A 16,283-nucleotide genomic window follows, 5' to 3' on the forward strand; every position below is an offset into this window, starting at 1 on the left:
AATATGGCTACGTGTTTCTAATTTGTGGATGTTCATACTGCTTTCCAAAGTTTCACTGTTACACATAGCATGAGAGCTAACTTTTTCTTTCTTAATACTCTGTGGTATTTTGAAGTCTTCTCTATGCTAAGTAGCCAGAAGAATACCAGATTTGGGTACTTCTAATCATCTGGACCATTTGCCAATCTCCTTCCTAAAAAAAGGTACCAGTTTGTACTCCTACCAGTAATATATCCGAGTGCACACTTCACTACACTCTCTCTGGCATCATTTTTTAAATTGTTATTTTAATATATGGAATAGTTTCCCACATTTTAATTATGTTGAGTATGGGTGAATGCTTTCGTCGTAGAGGAGAGCTGCTGCTGTTGCTGATAATTGTCATTTACCGACTCCTTACTGTGTGAAAGGTTTTGTTTGAAATCCTTCATGTGTATTTTCATCTTTAATATTCTCAACTCTGTGACTTACCATTATTCTTCTTGTTCTATGTATGAAAAAATGAGTCACAGTAATTCTGTATCTTTCCCAGTTTACACAGCTGGTAAGTGTGAGGATGTGTGCCAGTTTTGACTGGGTTCTGCTGCAAGTCACAGAGTGCTGATTTGGTGGTTTCTTTTCTCTCCCAAGTCCAGCGAGGTCAGCTTAGAGCTGGTGCAGTGGCGGCATGGTGCCGTCATCCCCTCATGCCACTTGTCCTTTTTTTGTTCCCCTCCTTAGTGCAGCTTTTGTCCTCACGGTTGCTGGTGGTGGTTGTGCTTCTAAAGGCCTTGAGTTTACCTTCCATTCAGAAGATGAAAATGAAAACCCAGTATAAGACTTCTAAATTATACTGAACAGAATCATGTCACAAGGGTCTCAGTAGTACAAAGGAATGGAAGGCTGATAGATTCAGATTTTGTTCTCATTAATAGAAGAAAGGAATAAAAGACATGGACTTGGGTCTTAGTGGGTCAAGCAGCAGGTGAAGTAATACAGTTTAATGACTATGAAGTAAGGACTGGGTGAAAGAAAACAGTGAGTTGAAGGCTTTGGAGAACTGGAAATCCTCTTTGACTGTAATGAAAGTAGCTCTTTGCTCCTGTGACCACACAGATTTCTAATAAGTTCTAGTCAGATGGTGGGCTGATTGATCAAGTAACTTGAATTCACAACCTAGTAATGTTTCTCATGCTAAAGATAAAACAGTGATTGGGAAAGAGAGTGTAGGACCCTCAAAATTGAGATGAGGCCCTAGGGAAGATCCCAGTGACGCCAGGCACATTAAACCCAGCATTGGACTGGGTTGCTTTTGCCAGTGGAAGCTGCCCTTCCACACCTGAGGAGGGTAGTCTTCCTATTGTCTGGAGAATCTATTGTCTCTCCTAAAATGGTTGTCTCACCTTCCCAAAGCCATCATCACTGTTTTTCATTGCTTCTCAACCTATACTTAAACTTGAAGTGCCCAGTGAGTAGCTGGCCAGTTTATATCAGAAGATATCTGGGATATACATGCTGTTCCCAATGGGGATCCTGTCTCCAATGAGTTGTATCCTGTAGAATCCTGTCTGGAGTGTGGGAAGTACCTTTGTCTTGATTGGAGACGATAGAAGATGTCCAAAGGTGGGACGGTCACTTGTATGATTCCCTTACGTTATGTTAGACTTTGTATTAGCAGACTGGAGCAAGAGATTCACCATCTGGTCCTGAAGAAATGAGCTGCCATGTTGTAACAGGACCTGTAAGAGGACCTGCAGGGAGCTCTGCATACTAAGAGCAGCCTCTCCTGTCAGATAATACCTATCAGGGCCTCAGTTCTACAAGTGCAGGTAATTGAGCTCTGCCAACAGACACATGGGCTTAGAAGGGATGTCCATACTCAGAACAGAACCTATCCCAACTAACACCTTGACAAAAGCAGTGTCCTGCACAGAGGACCCAGCTAAACCACACTCAGACTCCTCACTGGCAGACACTGAGAGAATAAATGGATGTTGTTTCAGGTTACAAAATTTGTGGTAATTTGTTACACAGCAATAGAAAATTTATAACTGATACATATGGGAGTAGATCCCAAGGACACCCAGAATGGAAGGAAAGTAATGTTGAATTGGACTGAATTTACTGAAATGGACATACTTATCAGAGGTCTGGATTCAGTGTATTATCTTGAGTAGCTAAGAACAGCACTAAAAGAGTTTGCTCATCGATTGACTTTGGAATCTGTGAATCAACTTGAATCCAGCAGTGGATTATGCTGAATGGAATTGATGAAGCCAGAAGTACTTGGCATGCTGAATAAGATATCTAACGTCTGAGAAGATTAGAGTGCTGAAGTAGATTTTCTGTATGGTGACTGCTTGCCCACTCCCCTATCTCTGGCCCCTGATATGTCTAGAGCTTGGAGGAGTTCTTGGCAAGTGGACTGCTGGCTTTCTCAAAATCTCACAATGGAAGCTCGTTGGTCCCGAAATGGTAATTGGAATGCTGTCATTGAAATAGACTGCACTAATCTAATGGTGATGATGACATCTAGTTATTGTGCCAACAGGAGGTCAAAGACAGGTGGGCATCAGGGTTGAATCAGAACAATTTTTGCATGGGCCTGTTGTTCATGATGCCCCTAGCACTGAGAGAGATGGATGGCAGTCCAGATCACCATTGTTTTAGAATCTAATTTTATATATTAGAGCTCCCAGCCTGTTTCAAAGGAGCCTGATTTAAGTCATGACAGTTGAGTCTTGACTTCTTAGCTAATTTTATGAGAATTGAATCACAGTCCCACAGATGTTTATACCTTGAACAGTGTGGGACTGGGCTGCTCTTGGCAATTCTTGAGGAAGGATCCACTGCTCTGCCAAATATTTATGCTTGCAAGTCTTTCCAGCCCTCCCTAAGGAGAACCACATCCACTGAGTAGGGGGACTGCATAAAAGGTTATGAAAACCAGCAAATATTTTGGAGATTACTGGACTCCAGCTCTTACCTGATGCTCCTCCTGAGAACCAAAATGCCTCTATGCTTAGGGTGGAGACTAATAAAGGAATTTAGGGTCAGGCTCATTTCTCTATAAATTGGATGGACCTCCTAGCCCACTGTGAGTCCCAGAAAGTATAGTTGGAATAGCAGCTGGACCTATTCCTCTTTTTGGTTCCATGAACTGTACAGTTATGGTGACTATAATTTAAAAAAAAGTCTCAATGAACTTCTCTAGAACTATCTTTATCTACCAAAATGATTAACCAAAGCAATATTGCATTTCTGGAGGGCTTGCAGAGAGTAATGTCATTTTCAAAGGCCAGAAGGAGGAAGGGATAGTGATTCCTATGCATCACTGAAGATCCCATCTCTTTGGCCTATACTGAAGATAGACATGGATCTCAGAGAATGACCATCCAACTTGTTCAGGTGGGATTCCACTTAGCACTCCTTTTACAGATACTGTTTATTGACTAGAATAAATTTAGTCCCCAAAGTACGGAATGCAGCTGCGGATCTGGTGAATAGCTTCATCTCTATGCTTTAAGGTAGAACCCACCAGGAGCAGTTTGTTTTCTGCAGGCTGGCTAGAAGCACTGTCCTGCTGCAGGGCTGTGCCGTACTCTAGCCTTGCTCGTCAACTTGACTGCTGGTAATTTCACAATATTGTCCATTTTGTGGTGCACCACACTGATCTACTCCAGTTAAAGGCACCCTTATAACTGCATCTGGTACATAGGAATTATCAAGGTCTTCACACAACTTTGTGAGACGTATGATGTCAGAGGGTTGGGTATAAGCCCCCACAAAAATTCAGGAGCCTGCTACCATGGTAAAAATTCCAGGGGTCCTGTGATCTGGGGTATGTTGATGTGATGATGGATGAATTTCTTTTATTATCTGACTTCCTCCACAAAGAAGTGCATTGCCTAAGAGGGGAGTTTTCTTGGGTTTGAAGTTAGCATTTATGTCAAGTAAGTGTTGTTTCTGCTCATTTACAAAGTAACATGAGAGGCCACCAGTACTGAATGAGGCTCAGAACAAGACCTGGCCCGGCAACCATTATAGTCAGTGCGCTATCCGCTCCCTGTGTGGGCAGTGTGACCTAGCCAGTCCAGGCACACTAGGAATGTCGCAGCAGATGATGTACTGTGTGCAATCTTGGGCAGGTTTCTAGAGGTGTGGTAAATCACAGTATGAAACTTTGGATTGGGAGAGAAAACCATGCTGATAACTCTTCTTCAGATAACTGTTCTCCTTTTGAGATACAGCTTCTGGATTGGTTCTGTGTTTTAGAGTTGTTTGCCAAGCTGCTATGTGATCAGAGCTGCCGGCAAAATATCTTGTTCATTTGTACTCCCAACACATGGGGCTGTGAAGCTGGGCACGCACAGGTGTAGAGGCAGTGGCTCAGACTCTCATGGTTCCGAGCCCTGCCTTCTCACTTCCCCCTGCATCCATGACCTCATGTGGTATTCGCCAACACAAATTGCCTGGGGAGAAAAGGTTTGATTCTAACCTATCTGCACCAAATTTTGGCAGCATCGCAAAGTGGACAGCTACAGTTAAACTCACAGGGGTGATCCTGAAGGGGAGTGGTAAAGAATTCCCCTTCTCCACAGGTAGAACTTGGAGCAGTGTACCTGTTTTAACACTTTGTCAGGAATGGGAGATGACTAGAAGTATAGGTCTGTGTAGATTTTTAAGCAACAGTAAGTCAACAGTTTAGCTCACTGATCAGAGACTTGGAAGGAACAAGATTGGACATTTGGTGACAGAGTGTTAGAAAATATATAAGATCTCTCCAAATGAGCACCAAGTGTGAAGGAATGCACAGTAGAGAGAAACTCAGCAGAGAACCTTAATAATCCCGTGGGCATGATGACCCATCCATCCATGGATAATGGTCAGCTTCTCTCTTCTTGCCAGTAGGCTCATGAACTAAGTGGTCATGGTGACAAAGATGGAGGGTCTGCCGGCTACTAAGGAACAAGCTGGCTACAGCTACTTCTGAGCGCCTGACCTTCCAACAGCAGAGTCCAACTATGAGCCCCCAACATGGCAATGTTTACCAGAGAGATGGCCAGCCACCGGCATAGCAGGTTGGTTACACTGGACCAAGGTCATCATGAAAGGCTCATCACTTTGTTCACATGGGAACTGGATACAGATTTGCCTTCCCTGCATACAATATTTCTGCCCAAACTGCCATCTCTGGATTTACCAAATGCTTTTATTGCTGTCATTATATTCCTCCCAGCATTGCCACTGACCAGGGAACTCATTTTGTAGAAAATGAAGTGTGGCCGCAAGCTCATACTCATGTAATTCACTGGCCTTGAAGCCATCTGGACTAAAGCTGAAGACTTGTATGGTGCCAGCCAAGTGACATCACTTACTGGGGCTAGAGTAATGTCTTCCTGGTGTGATGATTTTTGCTCCAAATCACTAACTATTAGCAACTAGCCACATGGCCTTCATCCATTTTGTGCCTGTGGAGTTATAGTGATTACTGTAAGATGGGCATAGTGGGAGACTCTAGAACTATGACTGCCTAATGACACTGATGTATCATGCTGTTGGTGCTATAGTTAAGACTCATGGGTCTCAAGAGTTATATGAGTGTTGGGTGTAGGTAATAGGAATGGCTTCTGCCTTTCTGCTAGAAAAACACTTGCTTCCTCCCTCTTCAACTTTGGATTTTGCTAGTTTGGAGGTATTATTTACCTAGGGAAGAATGCCTCTATTAAATTGTAAGCTGGAACTTCTACCCTATGAGCTTGAACCAAGGGTAAAAAGCTAGTGACTGTACTGGTTTGAACTGATTGACCCGAATCAACAGATAATTGGATTGCCGTAACACAAAGGAATAGGGAGGATGCTAGCAGTCTTCCAAGGCAGGTCTGAGTGCTTCTTTGTCCTGTGATAAAAGTAAATGGAAGACTAGAGCACCCAGTATAGGTGTGGCTGGCAGTATTGGCATGACTGCCATGACAGTCTTTACTGGAAGGAGTAACTGACTGACGGCCCTGCTGCTGCTCTCTGAATCTACCTCTGCTCACACCAATCATGTGCTTCCCAGAGACTGCTGCCACCAGTGACAGGATGCAGGCCCCTTACCTAGGTCTGTGGGGGATTCCTGATGGGCAGTTGGGGTTTGAGAACCATTCATCAGCTGAGCCAGTTCCTTCTTAGAACTGTACTATAGTCTACAACTCAGTACCTAAGACCTTCCCTCCTCCTCTCCTCATGGGGTCCAACCTGCATCATTACATGTTTTCTCTTCCTCCCATTTTTCTTTCACAGATATATTCCCAGATTAACCTCTTCCACATCCAGTCCTAGTTTTGTGACTTCCCCAGAAGATCCAAGCTAACCCAAGTAATGCCTGGAGCTGGTCTGAGAATACAGGCAGTAAGATGGGATTTACTCACTGACCACCCAGTGGGCAGAGGGAGTGCTCTGCTGAATGGCATATCCTTGCAGGTTGTGATGAGTTAGGTCTTTAAAAGATAAGGAACAGTGATGCCAATAGGTCACTGTCAAGTCAGATTGACGCTTTGAAAAAAAAGAATCTGGGGCGCCTGGGTGGCTCAGTGGGTTAAAGCATCTGCCTTCAGCTCAGGTCATGATCCCAGGGTTCTGGGATTGAGCCCCACATCAGGCTTTCTGCTCCGTGGAGAGCCTGCTTCCTCCTCTCTCTCTGCCTGCCTCTCTGCCTACTTGTGATCTCTGTCTGTCAAATAAATAAATAAAATCTTTAAAAAAAAAAAAGAAAACAATGAATCTGAAGTGGAAGTCTTCACAAGCAGTTGAAGACCATGTGTGAGAGCCAAAGGCCCTCCCTGGTACCATACAGAAAGACCCTGTACTGGTATGGGCAGGAACTAGAGGATTGGAGATTGAGGATGTTTGATCAAAGGAACTGGAATATAAAACTGACTATGCAAGAATTTATGACCTAGTATGCTTTCAAGGGATATGATATTTAACCCCCTGGCAAGTCCCCTAGGTTATGGGGAAACTTACTGCTTGGGAGATGTCTGGAAAAAGTGATGGGCTACACTGAGCAACATAGAAATGCCAGAGCTGCCCCAGCACATAGTTGACAAAGAAATTTGCTGGAATAGTATTTGCTAATATGGCATTGTGTTCCACAAAAAAGCTCAAGGACACACCATTCACAGGGTCATCAGGATGTCCTGGTCTGAGTATTGGTGGGTTTCCCACAATGGGAGGAGAGGTAGCCAGAGCTATACAAGTCATACAAGACTGATGGAATGCCTAACTGTGGGGCACCAAGTGGCCATGAATCCAGAACTGTGGTAGTGGCCAGAACCCAGAACTGACCTACTGGCAATCCATTGTTAGATGGAGATGGTACATTGAGAACTGAATCCAGGCAGGACCAGAGGTCCCAAGTAGGTAAGCTGCATGAGCAGGTAATCCAGACCTCCATATCACCTATACCAAGTGTACTGCTCTGCTTCAAGCTCACATCAGTTCAAACAGCTGAGGATAAGGAAAAAATCCCAAGCTTGATTTTTGAGTGGATTGGCTTTGCCAGTGGTTGCAAGCCAGAATTTGAGAGTGGTTATCCTATTTTGGAGGTAGCCCTGAAAGACTGGAGAGGGTAAACTATAGTGTTCCTAGTCAGTGGTCAGTAGCCTGGCTGTGGCCAGGGGCCTAGAAGGAAAAGTACTAGGAGACTGGAGACAAGGAGTTCTGGGACAGGGGGACATGGAGTGACATATATCATAGGTGCAAAGTATGAAGACTTTTATTTTATTTGAGAAAGAGCAGGGGGATGGGGTGAAGAGCAGAGGGGGAGGGAAAAACAGATGTGCCGAGCATAAATCCCCACAACCCTGAGATGATGACCTGAGCCAAAATCAAGGGTCAGATGCTCAACTGCCTGAGCCACCCAGGCCCCAAAAGTGCGAAGATTTTTAATCACACACTAGCATACAGCAAAAATCATCCTTGGAAAAGTTACCGAATGACCAAGCAGTTCAAGTATCTTGGCCAGCTTCCCTCATCAGCTGCACTAGCATATGTGTCCGTATGGACATGTAAATGCAATGGCCAGGAGACAGTGATGGGGCTATATATGGTCCCAATAGCATGCGCTTCCCTTTCCCCCATTGGCTCTTACAGCCAATGACACCTCTGAATGTCAGATTTATCCCAAACAGAGACCAACAGTGAGTTCCTGATAGGGCACTGTTCCTCAAGGACACCAGCCATCCATGTGGTAATAAACTGATGACATCCAACTCTTTCCAGTGGTTCACCTTTTATGGAATATATGCCTGCCCACGATGTATAGCATAGCTGCCCAGGCCTGACCCCCCAGGCATGGAACCCTTCGTAGAAGAACATTCGGCCAAGGTATGGGCCACTGTGCAGTGTAAGAGGTGCAGGAATTGGGCCAAAACCAGCCAACAGGGGCATGGGAGTGCCCTCTCCTTCTGTGGGGTAGAGGATGGGTGAGAGGACAGCTGGGACAAGTAAGACTAGGGCTGGAGGTACAGTCTTGCCTTGGTGTTTTCACTTGGTAGGGTGGGTTTATGGCCACAAAGGTCTTCGGCTGCCAGGTCAGTCATCTTTTTCCCAACCAATTTTTTGTCTGTGTTTGTTGGTGGGCCTGGGATATATGGGGGACAGTAAGGAAACCAGGGAACTCCAGCAGTGGTGTCCCGCAACTCCTGAGGTTCTTAGGCAGCCTTCTCCTCCTTTACAGGTTCCTGAGTTTTCTTAAGCTTGTTTGTTGTGTCAAGGATTTTTAGTAGTAACATGGAGAACCTTGGAGGAATGAGGATACTTTATTTTGGCAGGACCAGAAGTCTCCTGTAATTTAATTTCATTATCTTAGTATCTTTGGAAACTGTGGAGTTTGCCTTTCCCATTCCTGACATTGGTTATTTATGCCTTCTATTTATTTTCACTCAGTCACATCAGATTTATAATTTCTGTTGGCCCTCTCCTTTGTCCTTTGGCATATTTGGAATTCTGTTTCCTGATTTACAACATATGGAGATTTTAAAAATATTTCTTATTGATTTATAGTTTAATTGAACTGTTGTCAGGATTCATAATCTCCATGATGTCAGATTATAGTATGTTGAGACTTCATGGCTCAGTTTAAAGTCAGTGTTTATAAATTTTCCACATATATTTTTAAAACGATGTATTCTGTAACTTTTTAGAAAGAAATATGTGCATGTCCAGTAGGTCACCTTTGTTAATTATGGTGTCCAGAACTTCTGAATTTTTTATGTCTCGTATTTATTCCACCAGTTACATATAAAAGTATTACCCTGTAGATTATGCTGTATGTCTTTATCAAGATGTAATATTTATTGGTCCTTTTACCGTTTATATAATCATCCTTTTTTAAAAAGAATTTGAGAGAGAGAGCATGAGCGAGAGAGAGTAAGAGCAGGGTTGGGGGGACGCACAAGTAGGGAAGGGGCAGAGCAAGAGGGAGAAGCAGGCTCTCTGCTTAGCAGGGAGCCAGATGCAGGGCTGGATTTCAGGAACCCGAGATCATGACCCAAGCCCAGAGGCAGACACTTCACCAACTGAGTCACTCAGGTGCCCCCTCATCCTTTAAGAATGCAGTTGCCATAAAGATACTTTCAATCAAATGAAAATTGAAAAATTATCACCAGTAGAAATTCACTAAAAGAAATACCTAAAAGAGTATTCTGCAGGCAGAAGAAAAATTATTTGCAGTGAAGCGAAGGAAGAAATAAACAATAACATGGTAAATATGGAGCTATAGCGAAATGAATAATGTGTATTAGAAAAATGGTTGTAAGGATTTACAAATTTAAAATATGCAAAACTAAAACAACCAAAACAATAGGTGTAAGTAAGGAGGGGTTCTGTGGAGTTAAACTGTCCTGGGCCTTTTGCATTGTCTACAAAATGATAAAAGCATCAATAAAAAAACTAGATCTTGATGAGGCGCCAAGTGTACTGTGATCTCTAAGGTTCTGTGTCTGTACATAGAATTCTAAGTTGGCAGTTATTTCCTTCAGCGCTTTGAAGATCTTTAACTCTATTCAGAATTCCATGGTTTTTTTTTTTTTATACCATGTTGTTATCATTGTTTTCTGCTTTGTTGTTGTTGCCTTCCTTCATTGTCTTTAGAAAGTCATCAGTCATTATCTTTTCAACTGTTGCTTCTGTTCCACCCTTCCCCCTTCATCCTTTTGTAGCTTTAAATATTCACTATATTCTTTACTTCTGCTTGCTTTTGCATTTTCTATCTGTGCTGCTTTTCTTTTGTTCAGTCTTCCAGTTCATTATTCTCTCTTAAACTATGTCTAGTATGCTGTGAAACCCATTCGACCATAACTTTGCATTTTGCAGTTCCAAAATTCTTAACCTTTTTTTTTTTTCCCGTTTTGCTTGGTCTACATTGGGTTTCTAATCCTCTGCTGAAATTTGTAATTTTGTCCTGTGCCTGCTGAGTACAGTGGACTGGCTTTATATTCTGGATCTGATTACTGGCTCATTAGACAACCTGTGGATCTGCAGGTGCTGTTCCAGATTTCAGCTCCTCTGTGTTGATGTTGTCTCTCAGTTCCATGTGCCTCTGTAGTTTTGACCATATGCTTTGTGTTTGGTAATGTTTGTCATCATAGTTCAGGGCCAAAGATGGTATCACTGACTCCCAGAAAGGAGCCAGACACTGCAATGACCTGGGATCACTTTAACTCGGTTTCAGCAACTCTTGATTTTTGGGAGTAATCCAATGATTCAGAGATGGGCTGTCATTAAGATGGCACCTAGTTCACCCTCAGAACACCTGTGCACCTTGCATGCAGCCCTGGGGTCACACGCTGAAGTGTGGGGAGGTTACGAAGGTCCCACGCTTGGTGCACCCATACTCCGCATATTGCTCTACGCACTCACCCCACATGATGCAAAAAGTGCTGTTCAGTGTCTCTGTCTACTATCCCAAATAGGAGTCATACTGGGGCAGGAATGCTCAGAATGCCAGGCTGTACTGCATATTTGAGTTTTCCAGCTCTTGGTTTGGTAGTTTTTCCTAGGTTTTTAGCTCTTTAAGTGCTTTGGGAGGGATTATATATTCTGTCCAGTTTATTTTGTTGACTTTGGCCGGAAGATTTTTCCAAATTAACATAATGTGCCAGTTCAGGAATGTGAGTAAAGTTCTTAGTTTTAAAAAGATTTTTGTTATTTATTTATTAATTTTCAAAGAAGCCTTTCTTGATTCTACAGCAAAGAAAACTCTAGTGAGGGGTCCATAAAAAGAATCAGAATTCAAGATACGTACTTACCCTGAGTCCATAGTTCTAGTTATTTTGTTTAAGGATCATTATATTCACTTTTAGAAATGACGGAGTAAAAACATACCATCATCACGTGCTGTGGGGCATGATTATAGTGTAGATACTACTAAGTATAAAGCAGTGTCTGTCCTCCATTTAAATGACACAAGTGAGGGTACCTGGGTGGCTCAGTGGGTTAAGCCGCTGCCTTCGGCTCAGGTCATGATCTCAGGGTCCTGGGATCAAGTCCCGCATCGGGCTCTCTGCTCAGCAGGGAGCCTGCTTCCTCCTCTCTCTCTGCCTACTTGTGATCTCTCTCTGTCAAATAAATAAATAAAATCTTTAAAAAAATTAAAAAAAAGACACAAGTGAAAGTCAGAATATATATTTGAATAAGCCTCAGGATTATATTTAAATAACTCAAAATAATTGTAGATTTTTGAGTATTTTTAATGACACACTTTATTCTTGTTTAATCTAGTTTAAAAGGCTGAAATATTTTAGACGTATTCTCTTAAATGTGACTCTGTCTGGAAGTGCAAAACCCAGTTTAATAAATAGTTTATTTTATAAATCAGTTCAACACACATACCCATGCAACAACACATACAGATTGGGCCTAACCATATAAATTCAGCTCCACATAATATTAAGGTATTATAAAACATTTTTCTGGCAGATATTATATATAAATGGGATAAAAGCTATGAGATTACGTAAGTTGTATGTTTTTAATTTAAACATAGGAACAAAATGAGTCCCAAATTAGACATCCACTTTTACTGAATTAGAATCTCCAAAATGTGTTAATTTTCAATATTCTCATATTTCTAGTGTATTAAGTAATAAACCCCGTTATGAGGACCTTGTGCTTTATCAATATTATCTATTCTAGCCTGTGTGTTTTACAAATAGGAATTCATGTAATTATCTTCGGGGATGCTCTGCTGTCCCACTTGACTAAAGAGCAGTCAGAAGTACAGAGGTAGGTGTCTTGTACCTGATCAACGTTCAGTGAGTGGTAGGATGGTGTTTGGAACCACACCTCCAATGGCCAAAGGCTTTGTTGCTAAATTACATAAAGCAAAGAGTTTGCAAAAATTTTTGAGGATATTTATAAATATTACAAGGATGCTTTGGACTTGGATTTTAGCCATTGCAATTCTGTAAGTGTGGACTAAGGGCTGTGCCGGGGGTAGAAACCAGGTGCCCACATCCTCTCACCCGGCACCAGAGCCATCCCTCCACCCAGCACATGCTAGTCCTTGTTCCCTAAAAGCATCATGGGCATTCCCTTTGGATCAATTTCCTCCCCTCTTTCTCCCTGACTGGAATTCCCCTTGGTATCTTCAGCACTGAGTGTGATAGTCTCCATATGTCAGAGAAGCAGGAAAGATAGTGGTTAGAGATTCCTCTGTTGTTACACTTGGTTGAGAAAATTGATGATGTTGTACCCAGAACATGAACACTTGCTGGCAGATTCACTTTCACTAAAGAACCTATAAAAATATATCATTGTTCTCAATCTATAGAAAACTGTAATTCATAAATGTAATAAGTACAACATTTTAGTATATTTTTTTCCCTACAACAGTTTGTTAGAAATGAAAACACAATTCTAATTATCTGGCACCTTGTAAAGCATCACATATATTTGCAAATGATGCCATTTAAAATCTTTTCTTTCTTCACTTTCAAATACTGGGTCCATGGAATAAGAATTTAAAATTCTTTAAAAAGATCAATTCAAATTATAAGTAGTAAATAACACAATTGAATACATATGTATATATACACATTCTCATATCTATAGCTATGCAGAAATAGTTACAGGATTTATGTAGCTGCATTTACACAGACAAATGACAAAATCAGCTGAAAAGGGTCTTGGTCTACCCAGTGCACCTGTTACTGCTTATAGCCAGCTTTCTTTGATATCTGGCTTAAAAGGAATGTCTAGCCAATGATGCTTCTTGTGTCTTTTGTTTTCATCATATCCCACTTCTATTTATATTTTAGGTTTCAGTAAATTTAGAAGGTAACTATCCATTTGTATTCATGCATGTATAGAAAGAGAACCTCCAGCTTTTTTGAGGAATAAATTGAGTGAAAATTATGTCACCCATAGACTACTTTTGTCTTATTATTTTCTTTGTTTCCTTAAGAAAGCAGTTCACTATATAACCTTGAGTTTTAAAGAAATACCTGTCATGATTTGAAAAGTTTCTAAAATGTCTTTTAAAATTTTTATTACTCTTAAATTTCAACTTTCCCATTTTGAGCTCCATGTGCAAATTAATCACTCTCTGTACGTTCCCCCCAATTATTATATAAAATTATCTGTCCTTTCAAAGTGTAGATAAACTGTTTATTGTACTAAAAAAGCCCATCGTGTTTCTTTTAAAGATATTTAGTTTTTGGTAAAGGGCACATTTTGATTCTCATTTCAGTGTTGCTAGTTGTAAGATCTTTATATATATATTTTTTACAGTATCAGTGCCACAATTAATCTACAACATACAAAAAGACAGATGGGACATATTTTTATATCAAACCCCTTTATTGCAACAACATCTATTTTAAAATGGGACTATTTTCTTCTAGAGAAACAGCAAGGGAGGGCAGGGGCAGGTGGATCCACCTGGCCAGCAGCCCACAAGTGGCAGCTGGGGACACCTTCTCCAACCACTCCCATCATCTCTGGGTTGTTTTGGGAAATAGCACGTTCTTTGAAGTCGCAGATTTAACATTACATAACGTGAGCAGAGCACTCTATAATTAATTTATAGTAACTACATACGGAGTTGGCGAGGCTGAGGTGGAAAATGTGTGTAGAATGTGATGGAGAGAGCAGAACTAACCCAAGAAGGCACTTAATTTTTTTTTAAAGTCATTGGTTCCACACAGTATGAGCTTCATCATTCAGTCACCAGCTAACGTATGCCAGGAGGTAGCGCAAATTTGTTTTCAGTTATAAATGGTGTTGCTGATGCCAGTTAATGACTTTAGTGCCCAAGTTCAAAATGGCCTGCAATGTCTTCCCTATTTCTGCTGATTTTTGCACCTCTGTAGTGTACTTGACTAAGGGTACACTTGGGAACCATGCATTTCCTAGTCACCGAGGCTGAAGCCAAACTTGACACAGCATATACCCCGTAAATATCCATAGACGGAGAGAAATGATGGAATAAGGTCAGCAGCTACTCTGATGGGAGAATATTTCATGCAGATGGTGCGATCCGTTCCAGCACTGACCACACCCCACGCAAGAAAATGGAACCAGATGGAGATGGCCTCACTTCTCTCCCTGACATGGAACAAGTTACCTACCATGTGTTAATTTCCTCATCAAGACTGCAGAGTTGACAAAAGGAAGAACTAAAATGAAAGAATTTGAAATGCCTGTTGGAGTGCTTGTCATAGAATTGGCACACAGTAAACGGCAGGTAGTTCCACTCAGCTTCAGGAAGACTGGGTCCTAACATTTGGCCATATTTTGTAAGTCTCAGTGGAAGGACCATATCTAAAAAAAAAAGACATATAAAGCACCACTGATGCTTGAATACTATTTGAACAAGCAATCTAGGTATTGTTCAGTTAGGGATCAAAATATGTGACAAATACTTAGACAAAGGAGGTCAGTATTTTGTGAGGAGCTACCTTTCGCTTTGACAAATATCAAAATCACCATAGTTGAATTAGGGGGTAAGAAGGCAGATCCCCTAAATGCCATTCATACAAGTACCATTCCCAGTATTTGTGAGGAGTAGAACCCAAGAGCATTTTGAAAATCTGGTCTTCTATCTAGAGGCCCCTGCTCTAAAAGTGAATGGTAAGACTTCAAATCCCAGGCTCTCTCATAAAGCAGAGTTTTGTTCTTAATCCCATCAATCACTACACTGAAATTTAAGCCTATTTCTGAACTTCTCCAAGCCCACATTGACTTTTTTGCAAACAAGGGGAGACTATGAACCACTGGGGATACTGAGGCTAAATGAAATAATAAAGCACCTATAGAACACCTGGGTGACTTTGTTGTTAAACCTCTGACTCTTCATTTTGGCTCAGGTCATAATTTCAGGGTCCTGAGACCGAGCCCCACATTGGACAACTTGCTCAGGAGGGAGTCTCCTTCTCCCTCTCCCTCTACGCCTCCCCCGACTCATGGTCTCATTTGTATGCTCTGTGCCTTTCAAATGAATAAATAAAAAATCTTTAAAAAGTTAACCATTAAATATTACTAAATTTTAAATAAGAGTGAGAAATGTTTGTATTTCCTGAAAATTGAATTTGAAACTAAGGAGGCAACATTTACAATTGCTTTAACTCCCCAGCATGTGTCAGTGATGTACTAAAGTGACTCTAGGTATATCCTTTGATTATAGTTAATCCTGTACCTGAATAACGTCTAAGTCATAGGTTTTGTGTACTTCTTTGAACTCACTGGAGAGAGTTAAATAGTACATATCACTTGGACTGTCAAACGCCCATGTGCCAGAGTGCATTTTCACTTAAATCTTCCTAATGTTATTGACACTTTGGATGAGCATGCCTGGCAAGGATGTCTGTGTGATGTAGCATTCAACAGGATTTATTCCCTTAAGGATTAATCATTTGGCGCCCTAAATAATAAGATACCTAGCAATAAAACCTAACCAAACAGGCGAAAGATCTATACTCTGAACATTGTGAAATACTGACAAAAGAAATTGTGGGTGACACAAAGAATGAAAAGATATTGCATGAATATGAAGTGGAAGAACAAATATTGTTACAATGCCGATGTCACCCAAAGCAATCTACACATTTAATGGGACCCCTATCAAAATACCAACAGCATTTTTCACAGAACAAAGAATCCTAAAAGTTGTACAGAACCACCAAAGACCCCAAACAGCCAAAGCAATCTTGAAAAAGGAAAGCAAAATTGGAGGCTTCACAATTCCAGACTCCCAAGTTCTATCACAAAGCCGTAGTGATCAAAACACTGTGGCACTGTAGTGAGCACTGGGTGTTATA

This window comes from Neovison vison, chromosome 4, assembly GCF_020171115.1.
Source record: "Neovison vison isolate M4711 chromosome 4, ASM_NN_V1, whole genome shotgun sequence".
In the NCBI taxonomy this organism is placed as follows: Eukaryota; Metazoa; Chordata; class Mammalia; order Carnivora; family Mustelidae; genus Neogale; species Neogale vison.